Genomic DNA, 12,044 nt, shown 5'->3' with positions numbered 1-12,044 from the left:
ATGAATTATACCTAACAGACATATATAGATTGCTGCACCTCAAAACAGCAGGAAACTCATTCTTCTCAAGTACTCATGGAACATTCTCCAGGGTAGATCATATGCTGGGGCACAAAACAGGTCTTAATAAATTAAAAAAAAAATTGAAATTATTCAAAGACTTTTTCTGATTGTAATGGAATGAAGCTGGAAATCAATAACTACCAAAGTACCAGAACTTTGACAAATATATAGGGGTTAAACAACACACTCATAAACAATCAGTGGGTCAAAGAAGAAATTGCAAGAGAAATCAGTAAATATGTCAAGGTGAATGAAAATGAGAATACAACATATCAAAACCTATGCAATGCAGTGAAGTAGGCGCTGAAAGGGAAATTCAGATCTCTAAATGCCTACATTAAAAAGGAAGAAAGAGCTAAAACCAAAGATCTAACTGAACAACTGAAGATACTAGAGAAAGGGCAGCAAGGTAACCCTAAAGCAAGTAGAAGAAAAGAAATAACAAAGATTAAAGTGGCAATAAATGAATTGGAGAAAAAAAAAAACAGAGAGAAACAATAAAACCAAAAGTTGGTTCTTCAAGAAGATGAAGAAGATAAACAAAGCCTTAGCTATACTGATAAAGTAAAAGAGAGAGAAGATGCAAATAAAAAACATCAGAAATGAGAGGAAACTGCAGAAATTTAAAAAGTCATAAGAGGATATTAAGAGCAAATGTATGACAACAAACCAGAAAACTTGGATGATATGGACAATTTTTTAGAAACCCACAAACACACGAACAACCTATACTGACTTGAGAAGAAACAGAAGACCTCAACAAACCAATCACAAGTAAAAAGATTCAGTCAGTCAGCAAAAACCTCCCTACAAAGAAAAGCCCAGGGCCAGATGATTTCACAGGGGAATTTTACCAAATATCCCAAGAAGAACTAACACCATTTCTGCTCAAATTCTTCCAAAAAGTTGAAGAAAAGGGAATAATACCTAATTCTATGAAGCTAACATCACCCTAATGCCAAAACCTGATAAAGATACTATAAGAAAAGAAAATTATAGGCCAATCTTCCTAATGAATATAGACACAAAAATTCTCAACAAAATGCTTGCAAATTGGATCCAATGGCACATTAAAAGAATCATACACCATGACCAAGTGGGGTTTATTCCAGGCATGCAAGGGTGGTTCAACACAAAAATATCAATTAATGTAAAACAACATATTAAAAAATCAAAAAGGAAAAATCACATGATTATCGCAATTGATGCTGAAAAGGCATTTGACAAAATTCAACATCCTTTCTTGATAAAAACACTTCAAAGGATAGGAATAGAAGGCAATTTTCTCAATATGATAAAGGCAATATGTGAAAAACCCACAGCTAACATCATACTCAATGGGGAGAGACTAAAAGCTTTCCCTCTAAGATCAGGAACAAGACAAGGATGCCCACTATAACCATTGTTATTCAACGTTGTGCTAGAAGTTCTAGCTAGAGCAATTAGGCAAGGAGAAGAAATAAAAGGCAGCCAAACTGGAAAGGAAGAAGATAAACTCTCATCATTTGCAATGACATGATCCTATATTTGGAAAATCCTGAGAAATCTATGACAATGCTACTAGTGCTAATAAACAAGTTCAGCAAATTGGTGGGATACAAGATTAACTTGCAAAAATCAGTAGTGTTTCTATAAACTAGTTATAAGCTAACGGAGGAAGCAATTAAGAAAAAAATCCATTCACAATAGCAACTAAAAGAATCAAGTATCTAGAAATAAACCTAACCAAGGTTGTAAGGGACCTGTACACAGAAAACTACAAAACATTGCTAAAAGAAATCAAAGACTTAAATAGGTGGAAAGACATTCTGTGTTCATGGATAGAAAGGCTCAATGTTGTTAAGATGTCAATTCTACCCAAATTGATCTACAGATTCAATGCAATACCAATCAAAAATCCAGCAACCTACTTTGCAGACTTGGAAAAGTTGGTTACCAAATTTATTTGGAAGTGAAAGGTGCCTTGAACAGCCTAAAACATCCTAAGAAAGAAAAACAAAGTACAAAGACTTACACCTCCTGACTTTAAAGCTTATTATAAAGCCTCAGTGGTCAAAACAGCATGATACTGGCGTAAAGGCAGACATATTGATCATGGAATTGAATTGAGAGTTCAGAAATAGACCCTTAGAGATGGTCAATTGATTTTTGACAAGGCCCCCAAATCCACTGAACTAGGACAGAATAGCCTCTTCAACAAATGGGGCTGGGAGACCTGGGTATCCATATCCAAAAGAATAAAAGAGGACTCCTACCTCACACCTTATACAAAAATTAACTTAAAGTGGATCAAAGACCTAAATATGACAGCCAGTACCATTAAACTTCTAGAAAAAAATATAGGGAAACATCTTCAATACCTAGTGATAAGAGGTAGCTTCTTAGACCTTACACCCAAAGCACAAGCTACAAAAGAAAAAAATAGATAAATGGGAACTCCTTAAGATTGAATACGTTTGTGCTTCAAAGGACTTTGTCAAAATGGTGAAAAGGCAGCCAACTCAATGGGAGAGTATATCTGGTAACAATATATCTGATAATGCATATCCAGTATATATAAAGAAATCCTACAACTCAACAATAAAAGGACAAACAGCCTAATTTAAAAATGGGCAAAAGATATGAATAGACAGTTCTCCAAAGAGGAAATACAAATGGCTAAAAAGAACATGAAAAGACGTCCATCCTCACTAGCTATTAGGGAAATGTAAATCAAAACCAAAATGAGATATCATCTCACACCTATAAGAATGGCCGCAATTAAACAAACAGGAAACTACAAGTGTTAGAGAGGAGGCAGAGAAATAGGAACTCTTATTCATTATTGGTGGGACTGTATAATGGTGTAGCCACTCTGAAAGACAGTCTGGCAGAAAACTAGATATTTCTATCAGAAAACTATATATTGAGTTGCCCTATTACCTGCAATTCTGCTTCTTGGTATTCACCCTGAAGATCTGAAGATCTGAAAGCAGGGAGATGAACAGACATTTGCACATCGATGTTCACAGTGACATAATTTACAATTGCCAATAGATGGAAACAATCTAAGTGTCCATCAACAGATGAGTGGATAAACAAAAAGTGCTATATACATATGATGGACTATTATGCAACAGTAAGAAATAATGAGGTCCTGAAGCATGAGACAACATGGATGAACCTTGAGGACATAATGCTGAGTGAAATAAGTCAGACAAAAAAGGCCAAATATTACATGATTTCACTAATATGAACTAACTAGAATATGTAAACACAGAGTCTTAAAACATAGACTATAGGGTACTAGAACATAGACAGAAGCTAGAGAAGAGGGAGCAGTTACCTAATATGTACAGAATTGTTAACAAGGTTGAACTTAAATTTTGGAAATGGATAGAGGTGGGGGTAGCTTGTTATTGGAATTATAAGAAATAGTGCTGTGGTGTAGGTGAATTTGGTTGAAAGGGGTTGTTTAGAGTCATATATGTCAGTGATTAACACTACAAATATAAATAACTTCTTGCATGAACTAGTACAAATGTACAACACTTGTACAAAGAGTTAATAATAGAGTGGTATATGGGGAAAATTACCTATTACAAACTGTGGACTACAGCTACTGGTAATACCTTAATATTCTTTCATCAATAGTAACAGGTGTACCAAACCAATACTAGGGGTCAATAATAGGGGGGAATAAGGGATGTGGAGTGTTTTTGGTTTTCTTTTTATGTGTCTATCTGATATTTTTCTTCTTAGAGCAATGAAAATGTTCTAAAATTGAGTATAATGATTATTGCACAACTAGATGATAATACTGTGAGGTATTGATTGTATACTTTGGATGGAATATATGGTATGTGAATATATCTCAAGAAAATCTGCAGATTCAATTAAAAAGGTGATTTAGGGCACAGAGATTTCCATCCTAGGACAGATGCCCCATCAGAGCCAGACCAATAAGTGTGACCTGCATCTCTCTCTGCTCATCAGGGTCTGCTGATATGTCCACACTGCAGAGAAGGTCTGTCAGAGAAGAAAAAGTGTTCATCCCAGTGTCCCTCCCCAGTATTGGCTGGTCAAACCTTCTTGTCATCCCTTCTGGGTGACACCCTCTCCCTAGCCTTCTGTGCACACTGCTGCCCAGAGCAGTTCTCCCAAGGTACAGTTCTGATGTCATTACCCGGACACCCTCAGCCCACTGCCTACCAACAGAAGCACAATCTTCTTGCTCTGGCTGCAACTTCTCACCTACAATCCCCCATATAAACCTATCTTTAGAGTGCAAACATTATTTACGTACACAGCCCTATGTGGGTTTAAACATAGAATTTGGGATTCCAGATCATCATGCACAATGCAAACTAGGCAAAATGAGTAAGATTTTCAAACAAGTGGAAGGAGAAAGCAACATATTTTCAGCCCTTATTACTTCAATTAATATTTGCCCTATGACATTTCTATGCTAATTTATCCTCAAATATAGTTGTAAGATTGTGGTAATTTTCTGAGACTTTTTTTTGTGAAGTGACAATATTTGAAGAAAAAATAGTCACAAGGAACGAGGGCACTCCCTTCCTTCTGTAACTTATTGGTGTCATGGACCCTTTCTCTACTTTTGTGGAAGGATGATGATTCTTGTCTCCATGTGGGGCAGGTAATTGAAATGGTTCACAATCACCACTGAAACTTTGTGTCCTCACCAACAGAAAGAGGCAAACAATCACTACTGTTGGGTACCATTTCTCACAGGGCTGAATGAATGGATGGATGGACGATATCCAAGGTACAGGAAGAAACACTTACCCATTTCTAAATGGATTGTTTAGCATCCAAACATCAAATTCTATATGGGTAGTTCATGGTCAAGCAGGTTGGGTATGCTAGACAATAGCAAAGTGGACGTCTAGAAAAAGTAGTAAAACCCTTATCTGGGTGGCCCTGGGTCTACAATATCCACAATAGGAAAACTGTTTAGTCACAGCTCTGTCCAGTGGTCAGCTCTTAACTCTGCAGAAAGGGTAAGTGCTCAAAAGTAATATATGAAATATAGTGACCGTGCGTGTTAAATTTTGCCTAACCTTGCCAAAGTGGTGCTGTGTTGTGATACAACTCATTGAGCTGATGAAAGGAGTGGAGGCAACAAAAGAGAAAAATCTCAGTGAATAATCTCTGGGAAGGTGTAGAGAGAAAACTAATGAAAGTGCAGAGAAAGCACTAACACGTGGAGAGAGTATTCCCGTTGAGAATGTGGCTCCAGGAGGTGGGTGGTAACTGGCTGGCAGATGGGAGTCCAAGGGATCTGGGTAAGAGAGAAACTAAAGGGAAGGTATGATTTCCAGATAGAGAGGATGGTTCAATTAATTGTAAATCTTTTGCCTCGATGTCTGCTTCCTACATTTAATGAAGATTTAGGGAACTGAACATCAACTCAGTTTCACTCCTGTCAGTGATCCTGGTTCTACCTGCTTTGTGGACCAGTGACAGATGTGGGGGCATTTTCCTTCTTGCCAATTCAGCATGTCAAGGGGCTATGTAACACTCCTAGGAGCAAACGTGGTGCTTCCTCAATCAGTACTAAACATGGACGACCTCAGACCCGTGGAGTTTCCAATCACTTATCTCTCAGCCCTGTCTGCTTACCTGGAAGCCCCCCACTCTTCACTCCAGTCAGGTTGGGCTCCCAGTTTCTTCCTTCGCATCCAGCTCCCCCATAAATCCTGCCCATTGTAGGCGGCCCAGCTCCTCTTTCAAGGGTCTGTGATGACTCCAGTGAGGCCTTCCTTCCCAGAGGTCACCATAGCTTACAAAAGGACCTGAATCTTGTGAGGTAGTCGTCTTGACATTTCATAGCATCATGTGGAGAGAGACAGCAGAGATGCTCAGTGATTCTGGTGAGGATGAAGATCTGTCCTGGAGGCAGGTTCTGTAGTGCAGTGCTTAAGGATTCTGGCTCTGAAAACATGCCATATTGCGTTCAAATCCAAGATGAGCCCCTCACTAACTCAGCAACCCAGGAGGATGGTGGAGATGAAATCCTGTCCATTGGACCAAGAGGACTGGGTATGGAGGCTGTGTTCATTGACTGGTCCCTGAGGTGCTATGTGGCTCAAGCAGAGGCATAGGCTATTGCTTATAGCAAAGTTGACCTAAGGGGTAGGCTGGTAAAACTTAAAGAATTACAGGTACTATACATTTTTATCTCCTTTCATCCTGCCTTTTATTTTTACCAGGGTCCAGATCAATTGTTAGAAGGAGTATTTTTCCCAGGGAAACAATCTTGTCAATTACTTCTCAGGGACTAAAAACCTGGAAATACTCAATATCCCAATGCTTTTCTACCCCAACCCCACCTTGGACACAGACTTTCAATGTCCCCAAGTGTATGGTTTAGTTTTTCTTTAAATAGTGACCTGTGTTAAAAATTAAAAAAAAAAGCCTATAAATTTTGAAATGTCTCATGTTTAGCTCTATATTTATGTTTTATATAAATGTAGCTACATATGAATGCTTTCAGTGTAGCTGTATCTATATAGCATATAAAATTGCATATATATTTATGGAATATATATATAAATATCATGTATATTTTTGTATGTTTGCATATATATATGCAAAAAGCTGGAGGAAAATAATTGTTACCTATATTGCAGACATGGGATTTAGAGTTAATATCCTTGACATATAAAGATCTCTTAACAAATAGAGAAATGGGCCAAGGAATTACAACAGAGAACGCACATGAAAAGCCACGTAAATAACCAGCAAACATTTGAAAATGTGCCCAACCACAAAACAAATGAAAATTCAGAGATATCATAATAAGGGAAAGAGGTAAGGGACAATATAAATATGTCAAGAGTGAACAAAATTTTGTAAAAGAATTGTGTCGTTTATATATATTTGAATGTTTTGATACATGAGCATGCATTACAGGGGAACAATCTGTAAAATACATAACAAGTGATTAATGGTGAATGGAGAGTCAATTGCCTAAAGAGTCCTACTGACAATTCATAAAATTTATTGGATCATTTGACTCTCAAACAACTCTCTGTGGTACATCAAGAGAAAGTGTTAAACCACATTTTTAAAGTATGTGTTTTGCTTTAAGAACATAAATCAGTTTGAAACCTCCAAGGGTTTGCTAGATAAATGCTGAAGACCAAGTAAAAGCCTCAGGGCAAAGACATTTTTTCTCCTTGACTCAACTTTCTGTTCTCAGCTCCTGACAAATGAGGAAAAGACAAGAGAGATGGTGCTAATAAAATACTTAGAATACTTTCTGATATACCCATTAAAGACACCTTTTCTCCTTTGGTTCTTTCAAATGTCTCTAAAATGTTCTTAAGATAATTACATATGTCATAAAACAGCAGTTATTAAGACCAGTAATTATTTTTAAATTATACCAGTTGATAGAATATAAAATCATAAGACATCAATAAGATCATTAAGCCTCTCAAAAGATATACTGTATTCAGGCTGCATAAATTCAAATTGGAATATTACAGTATCCTAGCATTCTTCAAAGAGACACAAATAGTAACTTTAAAAGCAGTTCATGAGACATTATGTATAGTGTGATGCCAAGTCTGTATGAGTAGTTCCTCTGAATATTAAAAGACTAAAGTGTATATACTCGGTATTCACATACTGTTAACCTCAGGTCTATATTTCCTTGGATTCTGCCCTCCCTCCAACTCTCCCTCCCCAGCGCCTGACCCCTTTCTCATCAGTGTGGGCTGACGGGTCCAGGATGTAGAGAGAGCCCCTCCTTTATCTCACTCCCATAAAGGCTTCCTGGACCTTCTCTGTTATCCCCTCTCCAGGCCACTATAGTGACAGCTGCCTAGCAACAGAGATTCAGAGTCAAGATACTTCTAACTCCAAATCCCCTTTTATTTCCATGATACCACAATACCTCAGCCATAAATCTCACATTTAAGAAATTATATTTTCCTGCTATCTGGAATAAAAATAAGAATGGTTATCTTAACTTCTGTGTAATCTTGGAAAAGTTAATGAACCTCTCTGTACCTCAATTTCTCAACTGTCATAGACTTAAGCATCAAGGTCTCTTTAACCTTTTTTCTACATTCTATGTATTTCTGAATCTACCACTTACTTAAAAGCATTAGGCACAGGACTGATTCAATGTAATCCCTGCTGTTAAATCTTTAAATACAATTTTAAAAATCTGTTACAAATTCATCAGTCTTATAAATTTAAATTGTCCCTGGCAGAGATAACATACCACAATTGGAAAACATGAAATATGTTCAGGATAGAGAAAAGAAACTGATCAGGCACTGGAATTATAGCTGTTTTTCTTAAGTAAAGAGTCAATCAAAATCCTATTAAGTACAGTAATAATTGTTCTGTTTTTGTTCCTCTCATTTTTGTTTAACTTTAGCTTTCATATTTTTCATATAGTTTTTTGCAAATTAAAATTTTAATACATGATAACACACGACAAATGATTCTGCAGTATTCACCATTGAACATATATCTTTGTAGACTGATACTTTTGTTTCTATTTGACAGATTCCCTGGAGCGGAATTTCTGGATCAAAGTGTAAGTACATTACTAATTTAACAGATATTGTCGTATTGCTTTGGTGTTGGAAGGCTATAATAGTTTATGTTTCCACCGGCAATGTTATGAGAGCACCCTTTTTCCTGCAGTTCCGTAAGAAAAAGTATTATTGCTCTTTTAAATTTAGGTCAGTCTGATGCATATGTGATTGTTCTTGTTATTTTGCATTTCCTTTAGTACTATGGAGTTTGAGCATCTTTTCATATGTTGGCCATTTGGATGTGCTCTTTGTGACTTTTCTATCCGTGTCCTTTGCACATTTTTGCACTGAGTGATTTCACTTATTTTGAGCAATCTGTAAAAGTTCTTTGTATATTATCAGTATCAGTCCTTTATCTTTCATTTGTGTGCTGCAAAAATTTCCCATCTCTGTCATTGTTTATGGATTTTATTTTGTCTTTTTACATATAAATATATATTTTTGAATTTAGTTAAATACACCTATCTTCTTGTTTTCCAGATTTTTGGTCTCTCTTAATTTGGAATGTCTCCCTCACCCCTGCATTGTAAATGTAGTCTCCTAATTTTTTGCATAGATTTTTATTGCTTCATTTGGTATAATGAAGTCTTTCATCCATCAGAAATTTACTTTTTTACCTTTTTATTGTATTAACATATACAAAACTGAAAGCTTCCCATTTTAACCACTTTCAAGTGTACAATTCATCGGCATTAATTACATTCACCATATTGTGCTACCAACACCAACATCCATTACCCAAACTATTCATCATCTCAGACAGAAGCTCTGCACCCATTAAACGATAACTCTCCCTTTCCCTCAACCACCAGCCTCTGGTAAACTGTAATCTACTTTCTGTCTCTATGAATTTGCTTATTCTAAGTATTTAATATAAAGGAGATCATATAATATTTTCAGCTTTGTGTCTGACTCATTTTACTCAACATGATGCCTTCAAGATTCATACAAGCAGCATGTATCAGAACTTCATTCCATTGTATGTATATACCTAATTTTGATTATTCATTCATCAATTGATGGACACTTGGGTTGCTTCCTGTTTTAGGGCAATTATGAATAACAATGCTAAGAATATTGACGTGCAAATATCTGCTCAAGTTCCTGATTTCAATTCTTTTGGATATGTATTTAGAAGTGGGATTGCTGGGTCATATGGTAATTCTTCACTTAACTTTCTGAGGAACCACCAAACTGTCTTCTTCAGTTTTCCATTCCCACCACCAATGAATGAGTGCTCCTATTTCTCTACATCCTCTCTAACACTAGAAATTTTTCTTTTTATAAATAGTAGCTATTCCAGTGGGTGTGGAATGGTATCTCCCTGTGGTTTTGATTTGCATTTCTCTAATGTCTAATGATGTTGAACATCTTTTCATGTGCTATCTGACCATGTGTATATTTTATTTGAAGAAATATCTATTGATATTTAGGTCAAGGACTCAGGCCATACATGTTCATAATGCACATTTGCATTGCTAGCTCAGGCATCTCCAATCAGGGTCCTCCTTATCAGGGGCCTTGGATCAGGTACTTCCTGGACACCTCCTCCAAGGACTCCTTATCAGGAGCCTTGGCTGAGGCACTTTTTTCCACTTTGTCTCAACACCTTTCCATCTGTAACCTTCTCACTTTTTCCTTCTCCTGGTCTGTAAAGAGGCAAGAACCTTTGTTCAAGATACCTTGGCAATGTCATGATTCCTACCATCTGTGTTGATCCATCTGACTCTCTCCCAGTGCTGTTCTGTAGAAAAAAGTGAACACTGGGGGCCAGTGCCTTTCTTTTTTGCCTCTTGCTTAAAGTGTCAGAGGAAGCAAATAAAGACATTACTTTCAGTTGGGCTCACTGTCTTAATTGATGACCTTGACACCTGGTTGCTTGATAGATTTATCTTGGTTGACACTTTTCTTTCAGCACTATGAATATTTCATCCCATTGCCTTCCTGTCTGCATTGTTTCTGATGAGAAGTCAGTTGTTTAATAATGTGGTTCCCTTGTATGTGGCAAGTCATTCTACTCTTGCTGCTTTGAAGATGTTTTCTTTGTCTCTGTCTTTCAATATTTTGACTGTGATATGTCTAGTTATGGATCTCTTTGTATTTATGCTACTTGGAGTTTGTTTAGCTTCTTGGACATGTTCATTTGATTTTTCATCAAATTTGGCAAATTTTCAATCATCATTATCTTTGAATATTTCTAATGCTTCTTTCTCTCTTTCTTCTTCAATTACTCCCATTATGCACATGTTTGTACACTTAATTTTGTCTTATTTTTATCTAAGACAGTTCATTTTTCTTCACTCCTTTTTTGTCCTCTGTTCTTTGGATTGCATAATCCCTAATGACCTATCTTCTAGTCCACTGATTCTTTCTCCTGCTACTTGACATCTATTGTTGAGCCTCTATAGTTGAAACAAAACTTTAATTTTGGTTATTTTTCTTTTCAACTCCAGAATTTCCATTTGGTTTTTTTTTTTTAATTATTTAATTTCTCTTTGTTGATAGTGTTTTTATTGATAGTCTCTACTTAATGATGTATTATCATCATACCTGCCTTTACTTCTTTAAACATGGTTTCTGTTATTTCTTTGAATGTGTTTGTAATAGCTTCTTTGTGTGTTAAATCTGACATCTGAGCCTTCTCACAACTTCACAGCCTTTTCCTCCTGTGTATGAATCACACTTTTCTGTTACTTTGCATGTCAAATAATATTTTGCTGAAAACTGGACTCTGTTTCCCTTCCTTCCCACTCTCCTTGTCTCCCTTTCTTCCTCACATATGAGAGATACTGATACTCATGAATATGATTCCATCCCCTACCCCCACACAGCTTGGGTTTTTGTTGTTTACTTGTTTATTGGTGTGTTCTGGTTTGGATCCGTTATGTACCCCATAAAAGACTATGTTCTTTTAGTCCACTCTTGTGGGTTCAGACCTATTGTGGGTGGGATGTTTTGATTAGATTATTTCCATGGAGATGTAACCCTGCTCATTCAAAGTGGGTCTTATTTAGTTTACTGGAGTCCTTAAGAGAGAAGAGAGAGAGAGAGAGCAAGCAAAAGAGAGAGAGGGAGAGCAAGAGAGAGAGAGAGAGCGCTAACACAGACCCAGACACTTGGAGATGCAGGCAGAAAGACATTTGGAGATGCTAAGCTAAGAGAGAAGCTAAGATATGTAATCCAGAGTTTGCCCCTGGGAGAAGCAAGCAAGGACCCACAGGAGCTGAGACAGAACGCTAGAGACATTTTGGAAAAGCCACTGAAACCAGAAGCTAAACCCTGGAAAGAAGGTTCAACAGAGCCAGCCACATGCCCTCCCATGTGACAGAGGAACCCTGATGCCATTGGCATTTCCTCAGTAAAGGGATCCTCTTATTGATGCCTTAATTCGGACACTTTTATGGTCTTAGAACAGTACAT

The sequence above is a fragment of the Choloepus didactylus genome, chromosome X (assembly GCF_015220235.1).
Source record: "Choloepus didactylus isolate mChoDid1 chromosome X, mChoDid1.pri, whole genome shotgun sequence".
In the NCBI taxonomy this organism is placed as follows: domain Eukaryota; kingdom Metazoa; phylum Chordata; class Mammalia; order Pilosa; family Megalonychidae; genus Choloepus; species Choloepus didactylus.
Note: the sequence above shows the minus strand (reverse complement) of the source record.